Source organism: Numenius arquata, chromosome 3 (assembly GCF_964106895.1).
Source record: "Numenius arquata chromosome 3, bNumArq3.hap1.1, whole genome shotgun sequence".
In the NCBI taxonomy this organism is placed as follows: domain Eukaryota; kingdom Metazoa; phylum Chordata; class Aves; order Charadriiformes; family Scolopacidae; genus Numenius; species Numenius arquata.
Genome location: NC_133578.1, coordinates 58,870,326 through 58,882,711, shown reverse-complemented (window position 1 = coordinate 58,882,711; position 12,386 = coordinate 58,870,326).

The following is a 12,386-nucleotide window of genomic DNA, read 5'->3' as shown; positions in this document are numbered from 1 at the left end:
TTAATGCACCCCAGGAGACCATTGGCCTTCTTGGCCACCATGGCACATTGCTGGCTTATGGTCAACATGTTGTCCACCAGGACTCCCAGGTACCTCTCTGCAGAGCTGCTTTTCAGCAGGTCAACCCCTAACCTGTACTGGTGTATGGGGTTATTCCTCCTTAGGTGCAGGACTCTATACTTGCCCTTGTTGAACTTCATTAGATGCTTTTCCACCCAACTCTCCAGCCTGTCCAAGTCTCACTGTATCGTGGCACAGCATTCTGGTGTGTCAGCCACTCCTCCCAGTTTTGTGTCACCAGCAAACTTGCTGGGGGTACACTCTGTCCCCTCATCCAGGTTGTTGATGAATATATTGAACAAGACTGGACCCAGAACTGACCCCTGGGGAACACTGCTAGTTACAGGTCTCCAGCTGGACTCTGCACTGCTGATCACAACCCTCTGACCTCTGCCATTCAGACAGTTCTCAATCCACCTCACTGTCCACTCATCTAATCACACTTCCTAAGTTTACCTATGAGGATGTTATGGATGACAATGTTAAAAGCCCTGCTAAAGTAGAGGTAGACAACATCCACGACTCTCCCCTCATCTACCCAGCCAGTCATGACATCAGAGAAGGCTATCAGATTGGTCAAGCATGATTTTCCCTTGGTGAATCCATGTTGACTACTGCTAATAACTTTTCCCTCTACATGCTTAGAGATGACATCCAGGATGAGCTGTTCCATCACCCTTCCAGAGATGGAGGTGAGGCTGACCAGCCTGTAGTTCCCTGGCTCCTCTTTCTTGCCCTTTTTGAAGACTGGTGTGACACTAGCTTTCCTCCAGTCCTCAGGCACCTTTCCTGTTCTCCATGAACTTTCAAAGCTGATGGAGAGTGGCTTAGCAATAACATCTGCCAGCTCTCTCAGCACTCCTGGGTGCATCAGGGCCCATGGATCTGTGGGTGTCAAGAGTGTCTGAATGATCTCTAACTGGATCCTCCTCAACTAAGGGAAAGTATTCCTTTCTCCAGACTTTTTATCTTACCTCCAGGGTCTGGGATTCCTGAGGGCCAGCCTTAGCAGTAAAGACTGAGGCAAAGGCAGCATTCAGTAACTCCACCTTCTCTGCATCCTCTGTCACCAGAGCATCCACCTCATTCAACAGCAGGCCCACGGTTTCCCTAGTCTTCCTTTTAAGTGCTTTATTCAAAGCAAACCAGCTGCCTTTAAGAAAAAGAAACAAACTATGAATGGAGAAGCCAGTAAACCAAACACGTATTTTCTATACGTTGTATACAAAACAGTGCAGTTTATGGAAAGGTCTTGGTTTAACCAAAACTCCCCAGCAGTGTAAACAGAGCAACAAAATGGATTTATTTTGACTGAGGTATCAGCTAGTGATATCTGAGACATATGAGCTATCTGCGAAGGGAATCATTCTTAGCATAGCTATGCTAATTGCTAACTTCAGGTGGTTGGCTCAAAGTGTGGCTATCTTCTTCTACTGTTTGTTTGAACAATTCAAACAGTACTGCAGGATTTTTCTTATATGTCCACAGCCTCATGCTGGGCATGTCTGACATACATAGTTTGGTTTTTTTAATATTTTTTTTTTCAACTAAAACCATTAAATTATTTTCATTAGCTGCTCTGGCATGTTTTATCTGTTAAGGTACTACTTGTTTTTATGAAAACTCTCCAGTTCCAGACTATCTTGCTGGAAGACTGAAAAAGCAAATCATAAAAATGAATAAAATTCTCAGTCAATATTGCATGTGTTACAGTGTCAAATGCAAAAGGAGTTGCAGACAATTCGGGATTTAATTAAACATGCTGCAGCTACCTCAACCAAATTTCAGACCTAGTATAAACAGACTCTACCAGGTTTAATGTTAAAATAATATTTGTCATGTAATTTTGACATGGGTTCTGTTCTGCTGGATCTGGGATTGCATGTTCATGATCGTTTATCAGCCTGATTAGATTGTTCACAGCCAGGTCCAGATCTTTTGTCCTTGGGCTTCCTAAGCAGTCGCAGGCCTGTGTCCATCATGCTTGGCCACTCATTTCCCCAGTTGAAGAGAGGCACAGAATTACTGGAGTGATTCAGGGACCGGAGAACCTCACATCTGAGGAGATGCTGAGGGAGCTGGGACTGTTCAGCCTGAAGAAGAGAGGGCTCAGGGCGGGTTTACTCATGTGTATAAATAAATACTTGATGGGAGGGAATGAAGAAGAGGGAGCCAGACTTCTCAGTGGTGCCCAGTGACAGGGTGAGAGGCAGTGGGCACAAGTTGAAAAACGTTAACTTTAATATGAACACAAACCCCTGTGTTTTTTTCTGTGAGGATGGTCAAATGCTGGCACAGGTTGCCCAAGGAGTTTATGGAGTCTCCCTCCTTGGAGATATCCAAAAGCCATTCAGGCATAGTATTGGGCAACCAGCTCTAGGTGACCCTGCTGAGCAGGGGGATTGGAGCAGATGACCTCAAGAGGTCCCTGCCAACCTCAGCCTTTCTGTGATTTTGTCATAATCCTGTTTGTACATGAGACAGCTGCAGGGAAAGGTGGCAGTACCAAACAGTGCAACTTGCCCATATTTAATAAAAAAAGTATGACACAGCCATGCATCTATGCCAGAGCTAATGTAAGGCCCCAGAACTTGCTAGGAGTGTATTCTCCAAGATTGGCATGATATGATCCCTCTTGCCTTGGACAGAGGTCCAATATTCCACCTGTACAAACCATCCACACAAGGACAATAGTTGAGAATGTCAAAAATAAATTGATGCCAGCAACCGCAATATGAACGTGGCCAGAATGTGACAAAGGGCTGGCCAAGGCTGAGTTCTGATGGTCTGGAAGAAAGTTTACGGACACTGATGGGTCCTCTGAGACACTGAAGTACCCTGCTCCTGTTCTGAACATCTCAGTCATACCCTGGACACGAACATGGATGGGAGGGATTCTGGAGTAATCATCTTCATTCAAAGGTAGTTTGCATTTCTCAGGAGGGAAGCACAATGTAAGAATGACATATGACGAGAGTGAGTGAGTGAGAAACCCATCAGTGGTATGGAGAAGTCTGCTCTAAGTCCTGCCAGCAGAGTTTCATACTGCAACTCTATTCCTTCTATTACCACGAGTAAGAAAGATGATTTGCTGCCTTCCCATCTTGTAAATTTAAGAATAGCTCTTCAGAATTTCTACCTTCTTTCCATATTCCTCTTTAATAATGGCTGATTTTACAGTTGTGAGTTGTACTTTTCCTTTCTTTCAGCAGCTGCTGGATGCTCTGCTGCTGGCTGGGCAGTAGCTCCTGCCCTGTGTCCCCTCTGCAGACAACACCTTTTGCCTCTCTCCAGGCCTCTTCCAAACAGGGAGCGAGTAGTTTGGGTAAAAAGTAAACTTTCTTGACAAAACTACATGTTGTGATCCTATCAGCCTGGTCTTAGACCTCTTCTGTGCCCACTGCTTTTTGCTCCAAGTAAATCTCATCCAGGCACATGATGGCAAACCTGAAAATTCAAATGCAAGCACAGGCACGGCAAACATTTCTTGTTACAAAAGCAAGAGCATGGAAGAACTTATCCAGCTAGACTGGTTTTATAGGCTGTTTCCTGACTTTCTTTTCCACCCCTTCCCTGCAGATGATCATAGGGGTGATATGGGTGATATCCATAGGGATGGTATAGAACACCTCCTCCCCGCCCCGCCTTCCCCTTCTAGTTACTTAGGATACAGTCAGAGATGTAGGCTTTGGTATCATCAGGCAAACGAGGGAAAATAGTAATTTGTTGTGCAGTAGGAGCGTCCTGGCACTGGCTGTGTCTTTTACAAAAAGTCACCACAGCAGTGTTTGGGAGGAGTCCTTTCCCAGAGATTTTCTCAGAATGTGTCTGATCAATCACAGTGATGGGGTAGGGGGTAGACTGAAAATATTGATACACATTTCGTGCTTGTTTTGCATTTAAGGTTTGCGAATGCTTCTGTCAGAGAGGATCTCAGCCTTCCACATTTGCTGATTTGAGGTAGAGGCAAAGCTCTGTTCCTCCAAGACTTTTGAAATCAAGCTAACTGAGCTCAAAGCCTCCACAGTGAGGAGCCAGCCAAGAGAGGGGTATTTATTATTGTTATTTCCGTTTTGGATTTATTTCCAATTCAGGTGAAATTTAGTTGCAGGCATTCAAATATGTTCCACTTGATTGATCCTTAAAGTTCAGGGATTTAGCCCCCAGTTTCTACGTCGTATATATATATATATATATATATATATATATATATAGTGTAAGATATCTTAATATTTAAAAAAAAATCTTAAGTGTTGAAGGTGACATTTTTCTAGGGAGACAGCACAATACCACAAGATGAATTAACTTTAAAAAATCCCTTGCCTGAAATGGTCCCAGCCACATCCCTCCGTGTCCCTCATGCTGGGCAGATAAAATGTGGATTTTGATACCGCAACAATTGCTTACTGTGCAAGATGCTGTTCCCCAGAAGTACTAAACAGTGGGGAGTGGACTTGGGCCCAGTGTTATTATTAGTTGTATTCATGAAGCCAGCTATCAGTCAGAAAATATTCAGCTGCCAGCAGTGGGCCAAACCAGGACCAGGGTGAAGGAAGGTTTGGGAGTGTTATAAAGGCATTGCAGATGATCAGTAGCTGTTTTTAGACTGAGCCATGTGATTTTTAATATTCCCTTTGTTAATTGTCATTCTGGCTAAAACCCCAAACTTTGTATTTTCCTCAAGGAGAGAAGCTGACATTAAATAATGAAACTCATCACTGAGGTCCAACCAATCCAAAAATATCCAGTAAAGTGATGATAAAAACTTCACTGTTGAGTTCAGGGAAAGCAAAGTGAAACATCCGCATTTGGCATGGCCTCACTTATTCTATTGCTTTAAAGGGCTCAGTGGAGAAAAAAAAAAAAAAAAAAAAAAAAAAGAGTCCAAAAGAAAGTAGAAATTAAAGGCAGCCAACGTCTTTGAGATTATCATATGTATTATTCTGCCATTGCAGGACTGAGTCCTTTAATACTTATTTAAGCCTTTCAGTTCCTAAGGAACATGATTTATGGGCTTTCTGCTGATCAACAGGAGATAGTCATGGTTAAAGACTACAGCTACTTAAGTACTGTGGTTCACGCTTTTGGCTCCAGCAGTCCCCTTCTCAGCCTCTGGAAGGAGGGGATTGTTGGAATCACAGACATCACAGTTTCTCTGCCCTATTTTCTAATTTAATTTTACTCTGAAGAATGATGACCTTAAATTTGCACTCTTTTTTCCCTTATGGTTTAGCTCTATCTTACTATAAGGACAGAAATTAGTCAAATTTTTGTTCCAGAAGAAAGGTATGATACACCTTTCCAAAATTTGCCATGAAGCAAAAGCTGGCATTCAGCTCCCATCGTGATTAGCAGGGTATAGAGCCCAAACAAAACAGGATTCTAGTGTGGTTTATGCACTTTTTAGAATTAAAAGCTGTATTTTTTGGCTCTCAAGTTCTGAAAATATGTCCCCAGATACATCTGTGCAATTCCTCTGACAAGACTGAATGTAAGCTCTTTTTCTTGCCCTTTCACTGAAAAATCTTCATTTCTGTGCTGAGATATTCGTCACAACAGCGTGTCAAGGGTTGGCATCCTGAGTGCAGTGGGATCATAGACCCGTCTCCCATTAGTGTCACTTTCTGTTGCTCCTTTAGTGTAGGATTGTCTACTCATCCAGGCTTCCTTCTGAGCTGGGCTAAAGGAGGTGACAGTGTTTCGGAGAGAATGCTCATGAGTTCTCTTTTAATTTGTTTTCCTGAGCTTTGTTTGTTAGATATATAAGACAAGGGGTAATCAATGATGTGAGAGTGGAGAAGTATAATGTTCTGCAGATTATAAAAGTGTCTTGAACATATGCTTTTATATTAATGGAGGCAATATTACTTCTGAAACTCACTGTAGATTAACTACACAAATTGTTAGGATTTTATCTAGGGATTCTTAACTGTCCAAAATTCTTGTTAAACTCCCTTCTTTATTATCATTTGGCAGAGATACTTCTTGTATATTCCAACAAATATTGCAGTCATGTTATTGCTAAATAGATATGCTGGAGAAAGCATGTGCTTAACATCACAACGTGTAATACTTAGCCTTTATTAACATTAAGTAGTAAAGGTCTCTACATTGTACTTAGAAGATGTCTCCAAAGCCAGTTACTAAATTAGAAGGTTATTCAGAGAAGATGTTGAATACAAAATATGGCTCTGCTGAACAATGCTTCTGTTGCAAGAAAATAATCTGAAAATTCTGACATTTCAATTAAGAAGTTCCCATCATATCACTTTCCTCTTAATAAGGGATCGTTCTGAGCACAACTTTTGTTTATCAGTGCTCATGGCAGCAACAGTTCCATGTTTACAGGTATCTAATCATCTTTGCTCCTCTTTCCTTCTGTAATCAACAGAAACAGTGGGAAAACAAGGTAGATGTCTTGAAGAGATAGAGCTAATCTCAAAGATGTCATTTTTTAAAAATGTCTTAAATATTTTTTCTATCTGATGTATAGGTGACAAATATACAGAAGAAGTGCAATGTAGAAATAAAAACTAAACATACATTTAAAACAATATACCAGCAATATATAAATACAATTCAGTATATAAATATATACAAACATATAAATATATATACTCAAATATAAAAGGGAGCTTATAAGAAGATGGGGTGCACAGAGAAAAGCCAAGGGGCAATGGTCATAGCTTGCAACTAGGAAAGATCTCTCTGGATACATGGAAAAAATTTTCACTGTGGGGGTGGACAAGTACTGGAAAAGGTCACACCAGGACAAAAGGCTGTGGAATATTTCATCTTGAACATTTTCAAAACTCAGCTGGACAAGGCCCTCATCAACCTGACCTAACTCTGAAGTTAGCTCTGCTTTGAGCAAGAGGTTAGACAGACGATCTTTCAAGGTCCCTTCCCAACTCAGTTACTCTATGATCTTGTGTGGGTGGGTTTGTGTGTGTATGAGAGATAAAGCAGTGATTGCGTAAAGCTTAGGGCAGAAGATGTAAAATCTATGTAAAAAACTATGCAAAAACCAGTTCACATTTCATCTTTGCATTCCACAGGTCCTTGTGACGCCATTTTTCTGAGGCCGTATTAGAGCAAATTTAAACTCATATACACATGTTGCAAACCACTACTCTATAGTTAGAGTGCAATGAAAAGCGTTCTAAAGCAGACAGCCTGAACTGGCTTGGTATACATTAATTTTTTAGTAATTTTCTGATCTATGCACTGGTAAACTAAAATCACCATTCTCCAAAAGATGTGGATTATCTGTAGCTGCCAAGCTGGAATTTGAACTTTCACCTTCAGAATGCGATATGCACACATGAGCACACTGGCTCTTGCACACTCCAAGAGAAATATGGTGTCCACAGCTGGCAGGCAGGAACTGGTTGTCTTGTGCCAGTCCAAATTGGGAGAGGAGGATACACATCATTTAGAACATATTTTTCTTATTACTTTTTCTGTTTCTTTTCTTTTTTTTCTTCTTTTTTTTTTTATTTTTTTTTTTTACAGAAACAACTGGAAATTAAACTCAAGAGAGCAACAAAAGTTATTTTAGAGATGTTACCCCTTCTTTCTGTTTGGTTCTCTGAGCCCTTAATGAAAACATCATACAGTTTTAATGAATTTGTTCTTCTTCAGGCAGAATGCTCATGGATACTGCTGGAAGTGTTGCATGAGCAAAGCCTGCACAAGCAGGTCAAAAACCAAGGAGTTTGATCATGTTTCAGAGAGGGACAAAAGTCAGAAGGAAGACAATTTTTGATCCCCTACTCAATATGTAAGAGAATTTAGTTGGATTTGCTTCTAATCACAGTCTCTCAACATCTACGGTTTTCCTCCATAAGGTACTGGATATTTTTGCTGACAAGACATTTTTTAAAATGAGCCTAGTTTTACTACAGAGAATATTGAAATCTCTGTAGCCCAACAGAAGATTTCAGGAGAGTTTTGCTTCACTGGCTTTACACAGGCAGTAATTTTTAAGGATCATTGTAGCTTAAAATTAAAAATAGAATAGTTGCTTCAATCATTTTGTTGTTTCAAAGCAGACACAATTTTATGAGAGGTTTTTTGTGCACTGTGGCTGTTGTAGAGATAGCAGGTGGCCAGGTTTAAAGGAAAGCTACGTGGATGTCTAAAAGACACACAGGGCAGTCCTCTCACCCTATTTTGGGAGCTCATGGTTTTTATAGGGTTGCCAAATCATCCAGGTTGGCAGGGACCATGGGAGGTCTCTACCGCAACCTCCTGCTAAAAGCAGCATCAGCAGATCTCAGATCTGGTTGCTCAAGGCCTTGTCCAAGGAAGGTGAGCATTTGCTTCTCTGGGCAAACCTCTTCCAATGCTTATTCATCCTCACAAGGAAATTTACTTTCTTTGTACCCAGTGCAAACCTCCACCATTTCAGTACATGACCCCTGTCTCCCATTCTTCTGCCTGGCACCTCTGTAAGGATCCTGGCTCCACCTGCTCAGTAACCTCCTCATAGGTTTGGAAAGAAGCCCTTAGGTCTCCCCAAAACCGCCTCTTCAGGACAAACAAGACCAGCTCCCTCAGCCTCTCCTCACAGGGTTAGCGGTCCAGCCCATGCCTTGGTGGCCCTCCAGTGGTCTTGGTCTGGTTTTGGGAGGCCCAAAACTGAGCACAATATTCCATTATTTTTATTTAGCATTTTTGATCACATTTTTAAGAATTAATGAATTAAGTGTATTTTAAGAATTTAAAGGAGGTAAAGATTGATTTGGAAATAAAGAGTTGGAAGCTGGGTTGTCTATAAATGTATGTCTTTTTGAAGTTTAGATGTAAAGGTCATCAGGATCACTCATTTCTTTCACTGAAAGTAAAGATACGTCTCCTCTACTTCAGTGTAAAGCTATGTAGACTTACATATTATTGCTGAGACTCTGTTCTTAGGAAAGATCATGACTTCAGTGTAGAGGAGATGAGTCACCCAGCCACAGGAATACGGGAATATGGAGACATTTCTTTTAAAATAAACTTTGGTATTGTTCATTTTAAGATCTCTCTCTGCTAAGTGATGAAGTTGGGATACTTACAGATCACATCCTATGGAGCCCAATAAAGAATGGAAAGGTTCAATTACTTTGTATTACAAAAGCAGCAGCGTTTTGGCTTTAATACAGCCAAAGTGTAGACGGTAAGATCTTTTACAGTCAGTGAAACCTCTGTGGAGCACAACACATAAAATTGAATTTTCAATGAACAGGACTCTAGTTCTATAAAATAATATGATTTCTGAACAGCGTGTAATGAATCTTTTCAGCACAGATCAAGTGCATTAATTTGGCTGCTGAGACTTTTGAATAACTTATCTAAAATATACCCCTTGCTAGCTATCCTCCCAGCTAAAGCTGTTGCCCAGACTCTCATCATCTGGTATTTCAATCATTGCCACATCATCTTCTTGGGCCTCGACTTATGCATTCTTTCTATGAGCACGTTCATCAAACACACTATAGCTCGGATAATTTTCCCGGTTCCTCACTTTGACAGAGTTCCCCCTAGAATGCGTGCAGTGTCCATTAGTGCCCCAGTGCTGCCCAATGGCACACGCTCAGTGCCATGCCTACAGTGAACTCCTCTCTGTTGATTTCAGTGGGACTACAGACACAAAGGTCTAAGACATCCTACAGAACCCATCCCAGTACTTTTCCTTCCTCTGCTCTTTAACCTCTCAAGCCCCCTGACTCTTTTCCCTCTGACTGTAAACATGCTCTGGGTTCTGCAGTTTCCGATTCAGCTTCTGCACCGCTGACACCATTCTTCCCAAAGTCTTTAACGATTTTTTCTTAATAATTTCTCAAAATTACCTTCATTCTTCTTGATGTATTGACCATCGTAAACAGCTAGCTATATGCTGGAATTCTTCTCCTCCATTAGCTCCATGGTTCTTGTTTTCCTCAGCCTTTGTTTCCTATTATCATTCCTTCAGAAGCTCACCCAAAGGGTGATCCTCATCCACCTTCCAGCGGCCTGACAGGGGCTGATTAGTGCCTTCAGTGTATCTCTTCTTTCTTCCTTCTACCCTCTATCTCTGGGTAGTCTTCCCTGAAAATGCAAATTCAGATATTATTTCTGTAATTAAACCTGAGATTTATCTGCAGGTTTGACAACCAAACTATACGTAGAAAGAAGATTCTTTCCAAGTAGCCTATTTTAAAACAGGAATTTTCCATCCATTGTAGCGTCAAAACTATCATGCAGATTCTTATTGCCAAATATCTTGCTTTTTGCAACGTGGTGTTCTCTGAATTTAAATCTAATTTAGCCTGCTGTCTATCTAGCATTGTGCTCTTGGCCGTTAACTTCGATTGTAATGCTCTTTTCCTTGCATACTTCCACTCATTCTTCCTCATAATAGGAAGCATAAGCTGCTTGTCTTCTCTTTGAAAGCACTTCTTGCCTATCATACCTCATGCAATACTGGGAGTTTACCTCGAGTCACTATTTGATCCAGGTTGCAAGTCTTCATCACTCAAATTCTGGATCTTTCATACAAGTGCTTTCATACTGTCTCCTTAGCAGCCCATCACGCTTAGAAAGAGCTCTTGATAAATACTTTTTAAAAAATTATTTAATTCTATTCTTTTAAAGTTGTCATAGCTGTGTTTCCTACCAAATTCCTGAAAATGCCACTCTAGCTCAGCCGCCTGCCTGTTACGGGCCACCAGTGTCTCACTGTCTGCAGATGCTCCCATCAGCTGTCTCTTGGTGTAAATCACATCAAGCAGACACGAGGAAGTAGCCGTGTCCCATACTTACATGGCTTGATAGAATGCTAGCCCATGGCTAGTACTGCCAGGTATTATGTGGGCTGCCTGTGGGTGGTCTAGCCTGCCTGGCTCAAACTGGATATTGAAATCCCAGCCAGCTCCTGAGGCACTGACTGCAGGCTTCCTCCACTGGCTCCCACCTGGGCTACTGCCTCCTCCATTGCATACAGGAAAAACTCAGTGCTGAGACTTGCTCCTGCCCTCAAAGGCTAGGAATTTCACTTGGATATACTTTTCTCACATTTATTTTCCAGGTCTGAGAGACCTTCAAAGGAGCCCAGGCTGGAGAAGGGTGACAGGCTATCCTTCCTTAAGAAATGGGGAAATGTCTGGGACCTGTTTCCCCTGAAACCCAGCACTACACTTTGCGAGACATCAGTTGTCTTCTGTGTCAGAAGGGCACCTTTCTGAAAGTCCATTTATACTTTTATGTATTTCAGACACATCCAGAAATGTTGTATTAGAGTTGTATTAGTGGGGAGGTCCTGATATCACTGTTTACACAAAGGACTCTGAGAATCATCTCCAGGTAACTGTTGTAGACTCAAAGCCCCATGACTATGGGGTTGTAGACCTGAAAACAGTAAAGGTGATCAGTTCCTGGAGTCCTCACAAAGGTGTAGTTAACCCTTCGGTGTGATTTCCCCTTCCTCTTGCAGTCTGATCTCTCTCTCCCTTGCATTGCAGCAAGGGAGGATCTCTAGGGTGGTAGCACACTTTTCATCTGTGTATCAGAAAATTGTAACCATGTACTCCAAAGATACTAGTAGTGCAAAAAATCTCAGTCTCAGCTGTCTGTGGCACACAACCTGTCACACGAAGTTAGAGTGATTATGGGGACTGGACATCTTGGAGAACTCAGGTTGCCTGTAATCATCCTCCACTAAAATAAAATATGGCCTCTGTTGCAACAAGTTATTTCTCTCTCTCTCCTTTGGAAAGTTTCACTGTGTACGTAGATTTGGGAAAATAAAGACCATAGACCACATATCTATATGCCTCATTTTTTTCACTCTTTCCCATAGCATCCACTCCAAGTCCACTTGGAGACCACTGACACTGGAGCTAGACTGACCTTGACTGACCTAGTACTTAGGTCTGTGTTAATTAGTTGATGGCTCCCATCTCTGTAATTCTGAGATTACAACAACCCTGAAAGGTACGAGGTACTCTGTGTAGCACAGTGGGATCTCATACTGTAGCCCCATAATGACGGTTACAATAAATAAAGATTTGACATCAGAAGGTATTCTTATATATTGTAATATGATGTTAAAAAATTTTTGCATTTCATATTAGCAGTTAAACTAGTATAGTACTGCTATAGTACAGTAGATAAGTATAAAGAAGAACAGCTCAGAGATACAACACTGTCCAAGAGCTTCAAAAACTCAGGACCAAGTTTTGACAGTTGCATACATCCCTTTTGATTTCAGGCTTTTTTATTTCAGCCTCTTCGTGACTCAGTCTTCTGTCTGCAAACTGAGTATATTGATGCTTCCCTGCTTCAGAGGAATATTATACTGA